At 50.9% G+C, this 10323-nt stretch overlaps 1 pseudogene; it reads left to right on the forward strand.

The window, feature by feature from the left end:
• The first annotated feature begins 1350 nt into the window (after nucleotides 1–1350).
• LOC134031688 (alpha-1,6-mannosylglycoprotein 6-beta-N-acetylglucosaminyltransferase B-like) lies at nucleotides 1351–10200 on the forward strand (annotated as a pseudogene).
• Nucleotides 10201–10323: the final 123 nt, after the last annotated feature.

Raw genomic sequence — 10323 nt, forward strand, 5'->3', positions numbered from 1 at the left:
CTAGATGCCAGTGCATAACTGTGTGTGCTTGTGTGTGACAGAGAGAGACACACACAGAGAGACAGATGGGTTTAAGCCAGTAAGCCTTAAGGTTCAAGCTCCGGAGGTTTACACTCTCATCAAATCCTTCCGGTTCTGCACGCCTCAAACACTGTACCACTACACGCACGCACGCACTTTTCCAGGCATGCGTCATGTGCACACGTACGTGCATGATGCTTGCACACATACACGTAGACATTCAGCATACCTTCATTCACACGTTTATCTACTTGTGAATAAGTATTCGCAACTGAAAATATGTTATTTCTAACCTCTTCCTGTAATGCGTCATTCATGCTCTCTTGAGAATTTAGAATTGCGTTCAATTAATCTCGACAATAGAGCCGGATTTCATTCTAAACCTTTAGGCTTTCCCTCGTTCCAATATTGAGCCGGCAAAGACTGGCACCAATACCAAGAGCCAACAGTAAGAATTAACACTTGTGTGAGGTTGCCCTCTACCGGATTAACATTGTACTACGCACGCGCAGCAATTTATTTTCTTTTCCTCTATATTTATAATATAATTAAAATGCAAAATATAGAATTATGCCTGTCTCAGCCTTTTCTATTATTTACATGTCTATGTATGTCATGTAGGTCTTAAAAAACTGATGGAAAGTTCTGACGATAAATATTAATAGCCAATAGAATGAGGTTTACACTGTGTATAATTGGATTAACTCTATCCCGACCAATCTTCTACTCGTTTAGAAAGCAGTCACTGGCCATCACAGTGGTAGTCCTCACTTCCGTAGGCCTACGTGGCTACCTTGAAAAATTAATGATCCGCGAGAAGGAAGATAACGTACAGAGTAGGAGTGAAGTCAGTCTGGTCAGGTAATGCGTTAATGAGTTGCACAGAGGTGTCAAGTCCCGACACTACCTGTTACTGATACTACCAAACCATGCGTTCTTATTTCTTTGCCTGACCATACAACCCTACAGTGTGGTATACTTACATAGATTTGTGCATATTATTAGGCTATATTTATTCAACCATTCATGCTAAAATTCTACATGTAGCCTATGAGTGTATGGTGTACAGGGAAAGCAGCAAGCAATTTCCGTTACATAGAAACATTTATAAATATACACTGCCAAGAGAGTGCCTACTACCCAGTTGTATTTCCATTCACAAAAAAAGGCTTAAGTCGGGTGCAGTTGGACTGAAAGAGACTGTGACACCCAATAGCGTGACGCCTATTGTATATGTGAAAAGCCCAAGCTGCACTCTGGGTATTGTGTTCTGGAGAGGGGAGTCGGGTTTCCCTGGAAACTGCAGGATGCCTACTCAGAGGCCTGGAGACAGAGAAAGGGAAGGCCAGGGAAGGAGGGAAACAGAAACAAAAACTGAAAGAAAGACCCTCCAATGTTTCTCTCGTCTTTTTCATCTGACTATTTTGATACAGGAAGCGATGGTTGCTGCCCACTTGTGACTGGGTTCCAAGAAGGTTAGTGTGTGTGTGTGATGCCTGTGTGTATGTTTTTCTATGTTTGTCTGTCTTTGTCTGTTGTATGGTCTGTCTTTGTGTGTATCTTCTGGATGGAGCTGCAGTGTAATGTTAGTGGAACAAATGAAGCTGTGATGAAAGCATTTCAACCCTGTTTTCATTACCCTGAGTCATGGTAGCCGAAGCCAGTGATGTGTGTGGTGTGTAGAGTGATGTAGTCTGAAGCGTGTGTTCTGTGTTGACAGGGAGACACCCTCTCTGACAGACGGAGGAACATGCGTCTGACGCTGCGACCACGCAGGTGAGACCCCACCCGTAGATGTTCCACACAGCACCCACCCTCTGCATGGTACCTTCTGTCATTTAACAGAGCGGCTACTGTGGGTATATGTGACTGGCTTGTCGTCGACACTCAGTGCAGGTGGAATGATGCAGTGTAGTTCTTCACTCTCTCATGCTGATTCTGGAGAACTACCATTCCAGTACGGGGGTTCTCTTTAAACCTAATTCATCAAATTTGAATATAATTCATTTCTGGTTCATGAGTGGAATCTGCTTAGTTTGAACTTGGCCGAAAACTTTAAGACGCTTTAAGAAGTGACATACAAGATGGATTTGTACCTGGAACCTGAAGTCAGATCTGCCCTACAAATGCTCTACCACTGAACTATACCCACATGTTTGTGTGGAGAGTTTTAGCTAACAGAAGTGGGGCGATTTTCCTGTTATGGAGGTTTATAAGCAGCAAGAGAGATCTGGCCTCTGTGAGCCGGTGTGTTTAGCTTGGCCTGTGTGTGTTGCATTGGAACACATGGGTCATGGCGACAAGCCCAAAGAAAGGCCCAGGCCTGTTCTGGCCCAGTAAAACCCGAGCCTGAGCCTAAAGGCATGGCTTCTCAGGCCACCACACACCACGAAGGCACATCACTTTCCAAACGCTTGTTTTGACAGCAAACAGCTCCCATTTGATGTCGTCTGCTCACGGAACAGTTCGCTTGCTTGCTCCTCTTCAGATTTACATGCATTACTGGACGATGTGATCTCTATTACCACCGCCCCATGCTCTTGATCTGACCTCACACAAGGTTGTCCTGCACGACAGATATACAGGAAGAGTAACCAAAGGCCGATTGATTTTGCTCTGGGAATCAATAAAGTGCTTTGTTCTACCCTCTGACAGTATGACAGAGCAGTGACATCATTGTTCAGACCAATGAAGCCAAAGTGGATAGCAAATCCTTTTTCGATTGAGGCAGGACATGAACTAGCGCGTTTGGCTTGTAAACGCTCGTCCTGTTCCCCTTGAATCATGATACAGATGTTTTCTAGAGCTTGTGTTTGCTTGTTCTCCACAGTGGCTGTCTGGGGCTGTGTCTGTGTGTGTCCGTGCTCACTCTGCTGCTGCAGGGGCTGTGGGTGCCACCAGGGGGAGCCAGAGAGGAGCCGGCAGTAGGGTCCTCAGAGGAACATGGTAACACACATGCATTTATATTCACACACACACACACACGCACACAAGACACACACATTTAGCTGGTAGCCCCGTGGTGATGTCAGTCCTCCTGTCCTCTGCTTTCCCCTACCAATGGGGAAGCCTGGCAGTGAGAGATGTAGAGGGGAGCCATGAAAGGTGCCAGTCTTCCAGAACTGTCTAAACAGTCATTGAACTTATTAAGTTAACATGTATGCTATTTGGTAGGGGTACAACCCACAAGAGAGTCTCTTGTTAGCCTATACCCCCCCCCCCCCCCCCCCCCCCCCAACCATTTATGACTTCAAGTTCCACCAAATGTTCTCCATCCAACCTATAGAGCCCACCAACCAGTTTCAGTCCAAAAAGCCAGTGGCACCGCTTTAAGGTGTAGTTACCATGACCCTCCATTTGTGCGCCAACAGTACGTTTATGGACCTCCTAGCAGCACTTAAGTCATAATGCTAATGTTCCAATCAAGATGCCCTTGATCTCCCCTCCCTGACAGGCCCTTAAATTCTCGCCAGCAGGCTCTTTAACATACACATACACACACACACGCACACACACACACACACGCACACACACACACACACACACACACACACACACACACACACACACACACACACACACACACACACACACACACACACACACACACACACACACTCACACTATTTCACAACACCTTGGCTCTAAGAGTTCTGGCAATCTACATGTTGGGCTGGTGGGTTACTGTGTGTGTGTGTGTCTGTCAAGGCCGTAGCCATGGAGTCAACATTGGGGGGGGGACACATTTATTTATTTTTCATTAAATTTTTTATGATAATTTTTGACAGTGTGTGTAGTTGCCTGTCGTAGCGTAGCACATTTATATTTGCATTTATATTTTTATATCAATATATTGGGGGTGGGACATTTTGACCAGATTTGAATATTGGGGGGGGGGGGGTGTCCCCCCCAATATATATTATGATTATGGCCTTGGTATCTGTGTACATATACAGGATCACTGGGCTTTTCAGAGCAGGAGAGGGACTAGTGTTTAGGTCGGCCAAACACATTGACTAGACTGACTCGTGAAGTGGGTGGGTTTTAGAGTACCATGGACAACTGTATAGTCAAGCTGTTGGTTTTGTAGTGACCTTGGGGCGTTCATCCTTTAGAGAATATAGTTTGAAATAAAATTGTCCAATACATCTCTAATTTCAGTAATACACTGCCCTGGTCCTTGTTGCATCTTTGACTAGTATTAAAGGGTTTGGTTGGGTGGGAGAGGTGAGTGGTGAAACCTGACCTTAATATGACTTTAGATCGACAGATGATGTCACCAAGTTGAGCTAAGGGTTAGCGTTACGGCGTCTGTGTAAATATTCATGTAGGTCTTGGAGTGTGTGTGTGTGTGTGTGTGTGTGTGTGGTGTGTGTGTGTGTGTGTGTGTGTGTGTGTGTGTGTGTGTGTGGGTGTGTGTGTGTGTGTGTGTGTGTGTGTGTGTGTGTGTGTGTGGGGGGGGGGTGTGTGTGTGTGTGGGTGTGTGTGTGTGTGTGTGTGTGTGTGTGTGTGTGGGGGGGGGGGGGATTATGTGACCACAAAGAAACGCTAGAAGATGGTAATTACGTGAAAAGCTCCAGTTACCGCTCCAACAATATTTTCTTGTCAGGAATTATGACTCATTACAATCTTTATCTGTCCTAAAATAGTCATTCTGGAAACTTCACTCTGTAAAAAGGATCGCACCCATTGCCATGTGTAATGTGGAAAATGTACACTGTATAATGATAACTCAAATCAACTCAGCTAAAGTAAATTATGTGTTGTAACATTCATGATGAAATAACATTTTATATCAAAGGGCAGTATTGTATTTGACACACTGTATGAAATATCAAATGCTTTGGTAATATAATCAAATATGACATGATTCTCTTCATGGTTTATACAATCACAATAATACCAATAAATCCATTATAAATACGTATAAACATGTATAAAATATGCAGTTCATTAGTCATTTAGCAGGCACTTTTATCCAAATAGTGCTCATAGAAAATACAGCAGAATGATCAGAAAGATCAGATCAGGTCAAAGTCAAGGTCAGAGTCAGAGTCAAGGTCAGAGTCAGAGTCAGAGTCAAGGTCAGAGACAGAGTCAAGGTCAGAGTCAGAGTCAGAGTCAAGGTCAGAGACAGAGTCAAGGTCAGAGTCAGAGTCAGAGTCAGAGTCAAGGTCAGAGTCAGAGTCAAGGTCAGAGTCAGAGTCAGAGTCAAGGTCAGAGACAGAGTCAAGGTCAGAGTCAAGGTAGGGGTCAGGGAACGCTGTGTATTCAGGATGCGATGGCTGAGGTGCTGTTCTCCATCCCCCAGGTCAGCGTGGGGGCCCCAGCGTGCGGAGGCTGGCCCTGAGGCTGGAGGCTCTGCGCTCCCAGGTCCAGAGGCTGGCCCAGGAGAGGGAGGGCCTGCGGCCAGCCAGCCAGGACCTCAGCGCCCAGTACCTCAGCGCCCTGCTGCAGAGGTACTGTCCTGCTACCACTCAGTAACTCACAGTGCCTCTAGTTGTCTTGGCGTCGCTGAAATTGCGCAGGTTGCAAAATGAGTTCTGTGAGTGCGCGCATCGTGTATTAGGAACGTGGATAACGATGAATGTGACTTGAGTGAGTTCATGTGTCTGCATTCTTCTGTGTGTGTCTGTGTGTGTGTGTCTGTGTGTGTCTGTGTGTGTGTGTGTGTGTGTCTGTGCATGTGTGCCTGTGTGATCCAGTCTCCGTCAAGACCAGGAGGGCCTGGTGCGCTCCGTCCAGAAGGAGCTCCAGAGATTGGCCCAGAAACTGGACCGCCTAGACCTCCACCCCTCTCACACACCAGGACAACCACCACACACTGATCGAGCACAGCAGACCGGTACGGCCTCGCCCCACAGTCCCTCACCCCCCACCCCCTCACCCCCCACCCCCTCACTCAGTCTGACCATACACTGACAGCAGACAGGTCACCCCCCCCACCACCACCACCACCACCCTGACCTACTAACAGCAAACATCCTGCAGCAAGCACTACACCCAGACCATTACAATCAATCCCATCTAAATCTACCTGCTGCAGTCATTCGGATGACTTAGGGGTGTGTGGGTTAGGATTTGAACCCGTGACCCCAGGTTCAGATGTGTCTCACAGGGTGCTGTTGTTACCACGACACCCGCCAGGGCTGCCAGTCGACCCTGTTGCAGGCGTACCCCCTGACGCCCCCCTCTTGTTTAAGTTGGCCTCTCGAAACGAGCGCATGTCTGCTCCCCGCACCAGTCAGGCCTCCAGCGCATGCTACGGGCTCCAGTGTTTGGTTGAATCAGGTGCTCCGACTGCCAGCCAAGGTGTTACTTTAACACGGTGAGCCAGCTCGCCGCTTAACGGCAGTACAGCAGGTTAACGACACAGTGAAGTTAACAAGGCGGCCATGATGGAGGGGGTAAAGCATGGGGGGGTCAGAGGTGAGTGGATACAGGTGAATATGAGGGAGGGAGTCCTTGAGCGGGGCTTTAACTGGTCCCAGAGAGCTCAGCGCCGGGCCTGCCAGCGGCACGCCGGCGGGGAGGAAAGGCTTTTACGTCTCCATAACAACCCCCTGGAGAGGTGTCAGGTGGGCGTCGGGTTACGCCTGGCATGAGAGAGGGAGGAGAGGGCGGGAAGGGAGAGGGAGAGGGGTAAGGAAAGAGGAGAGAGAGGATCGGGATGGAGGGGGGGCGGCAGCGAGAGAGGGGAGTTGGGGTAATTGACAGGAGAGAAAGAGAGAGAGGGAGACAGAACGAAAAAGAGAGAGGGAGAGAGAAAGAGGGAGAGAGAGAGAGAGAGAGAGAGCAAGGGAGCAAAGCTCACCACCCAGAATAAAGTTATGATTCATACTGCACATGCCACCTGACCCCCCCCCCTGACTCACCCATCCTCCCGTCTGCCTCCCGCCTGTCTATGCACCCTCACCCCTTCCCCCCCTAACATTACCTCAGACCAATAAAGAGTGGCTCAATTACCCAAGAGTCCTTTCACCAGCCCGTCGGCGGGTAGGACTGTTTTCGCTCCCCCCCCCCATTTTCAGGCCTTCTCACCTTGGCTGTGTGACTGGGAGTGCTGTTGTCTTTGTCTTCCCACTGGTTTCACAAGCTTGTTTTACACAGCGGAGGTTGTGTGTCTTGGCAAGGGGTGGGAGGGAGGTGGGTTACTGGAGGTGTGTGGGGGTTTCATTGTGTGTGTGTGTGTGTGTGTGTGTAGATATGCCTGTGAGGGGGTGGGGGTTGACTGCAGGTGATTGGTTCAGGGAGGGAAGCAGGCCGGGGACTTACAGGAAACAGAACACAGAGAACTCACTCTCCCGCCCTTGCTGCTGACTGGACTGGTTTGGAGACGGTCACCAGAGCACAGCTATTACCCAACAACTTTAATTCCACAATAAGCTAATACAACCAATTCATCTGAATCTGTTCAACCAAGCAGTCGATCAATAAGCATAACTAGTTAGTCACGGTGAAGCTAGTGGAGGGAAGTGAATCTAAATGAGGTTGTGTGCTGGTTGCTGTCTCAGGTGGTGAGGAGTGTAAGATTCCTGTTGACCCTGCCTATCCCCTGTGTGCTGACAAGGTGCAGGTGAGATACAACACTACACATCTGCTACAAAGTGTGTGTGCCTGTGTGTGTGTGTGCTATTCAGTATCTGTAATATTTTTGTGTTTTTATGCACGTGCAAAGTTTCAAGTCTTTAAAACCTCCTAATTTCCTTCTTTCATTCCTTCCTTATTTATCTCTCTCTCTCTCTCTCTCTCTCTCTCTCTCTCTCTCCTCTCCTCTCTCTCTCACTCTCTCTCTCTCTCTCTCCTCTCTCTCTCTCTCTCTCTCTCTCTCTCCCTCTGTCTCTCTCTCTCTCTCTCTCTCTCTCTCTCTCTCTCTCTCTCTCTCCCTCTGTCTCTCTCTCTCTCTGTCTCCCTCTGTCTCTCTCTCTCTCTCCATCTGTCTCTCTCTCTCTGTCTCTCTCTCTCTCTCTCTCTCTCTCTCTCTCTCACCTCCATGGTCAGTTCCTGTTAGCCCGCTGGCAGTCGGACCCCTGCTATGGCTTCTATGGGGTGGATGGTACCATCTGCTCCATTCTCACCTACCTGAGCCAGAGAGAGGACTTCTGCCCCCCCCGACCTGGAACGAACCATTCCACCCCGCCCTGGCACCGCCCCCCCAGCCCCCACTCAGAGAGGGTAACTGACACAGTAACATCCTACAGTTTTAAATCGTCATGGTACATCTGTAGGATCAGCGAATACTACCACTCTGTCATCTGCCCCTCCCTTTTTTCTCCCAGGCACAGGTTCGGACAACCCTGGGCCTGCTGTACGAGGTGATTGGCCGCTGGAAGGGTCCTGCGGTGAGCTTCATCCGGTCCAGGGCGGAGAGGCTGTCTGGGCACTGGATCAGGGCTGGCCGCAGGATCAACACCTCTCACAGCTCTCCTCAGATGAAGGTGGGCCACACACACCTATACACACGCACACACGCTCATATACACACACACACACCCTCAACCCCCCCCCCCCCCACTCTCCACCTCCCTCCAGGTGCTGCTGTACCCTGGGGTGCTGGCGGGGGTGGCAGGCCAGCGATTCGGGTCCATGGTGGAGAGGGGGGTCCTCTGGGCGAGCTGGTGCAGTGGGCCGACGTCAGCGCCAGCTTGGTCATCCTGGGACACAACCTGACCCTCGCCGCCTCCCAGGAACACCTGCGCAGGTGACACTTCCTGTCTACCTGCTACACTTCCTGCTGTCACTGTTGCTCCCACCCCTCAGTTCTTATTGGTCACTCTCACAGTACCAGCCCTGTTCCCGCCCCCTCTCTGACATCACTGTGTGTGTTTGCATTGGCTAGTCTGATAGGGGCGGCACCTGGAAAAAGGAAGCTGCCCAATCCAGTGGCCGTTGACCTTTGACCTGGTCTACACAGACTACCATGGCCTCGCCCACCTCCAGGGGGTCATGGGTCTGGCCTTCCAGCACTACCAGTACGTAGCAGGGCCAGGGTTCACTGGACCATCACCTCCATGTCCGGTTGCTGTTTGTCTGTTCTCACTACTGTGGTTTTTACCTTCTCACTGTGAGCTTCGAGGTTACGGTCAATGTGCTGGTGTTATCTCAGATAGGAGTGGACTTCAACATGAGGACTCAAGAGAAGCTGCTCTTCATCTTGTTTGTCAGGTGACCCTGTTCTGTTGTGTCCAGGTGTCGCTTTCGTGTCCTGGACTCATTTGGCACGGAACCTGCATTCAACCTGGCCAGCTACGCCCGTAGCCATGGTTACAACACGCTGTGGGGGAACTGGGGTCTCCAGCCACTGCAGTACATGACCATGTTCCGTAAGTGTGTGTGTGTGTGTGTGTGTAGAGGGCTGCGGAAGTGTGTTTGGTAACACACACAGTCATCATAGATACCCTCCCTGCCCCCCTCCCACCCTCCCTCCCTGCCCCCCTCCCTCCCTCCCTCCCTTCCTCCCTGCCCCCCTCCCTCCCTCCCTCCCTGCCCCCCTCCCTCCCTCCCTCCCTTCCTCCCTGCCCCCCTCCCTCCCTCCCTCCCTGCCCCCCTCCCTCCCTCCCTCCCTCCCTGCCCCCCTCCCTCCCTCCCTCCCTCCCTGCCCCCCTCCCCTCCCTCCCTTCCTCCTGCCCCCCCTCCCTCCCTCCCTGCCCCCCTCCCTCCCTCCCTGCCCCCCTCCCTCCCTCCCTTCCTCCCTGCCCCCCCTCCCTCCTTCCTCCCCCCCCCCCCTCCCTCCTCCAGGGGTAGACAGAGACAGGCTGCAGCGTGCAGAGGGGCGGCGCTCCGCTGACAGAGCGCTGCTCCGTGTTTATTTGTGCTGCTGGCCTGGTGTGAGGGATGGCTGCCAGCGGCAACGTCTGCACACACGGGGGGGCGGAGGGGGGAGGGGTGGAGAGGGATTAGAGGTGGCGCTGAAGAGCGGAGAGGATCTGTGAAGTGTCACAACCTCCCTGGGTATTAAGCCATAAGCTCTCTTCTCAGTCTGCACCCATAGGGCTTCATTGTCACCGTTTTCACACACGCGTGTGTGTGTGTGTGTACCTGTGCGAAGATGTGAAGTGTGTTCTCCCCGTCATGTTGGTGTCAGTGTTTGGGTGTGATCCTCTAAGAGGCCGTTTGTCTGCGCTCCTCACCAGCGCTGAGGCGGCGCTGGTGAGGAGTGCAGACAAACGGCCCTCTTAGTCAGCTTAGATCCTTCCACTGTCACAACTCCTGCATAAGCACAGAGTTATTTGGCAAGGTCTTTTAAACAAACCCCAGACAGACGGATGGACACACGTGCACACGCACACACACTCACACACA

This window comes from Osmerus eperlanus, chromosome 12, assembly GCF_963692335.1.
Source record: "Osmerus eperlanus chromosome 12, fOsmEpe2.1, whole genome shotgun sequence".
Classification (NCBI taxonomy): Eukaryota; Metazoa; Chordata; class Actinopteri; order Osmeriformes; family Osmeridae; genus Osmerus; species Osmerus eperlanus.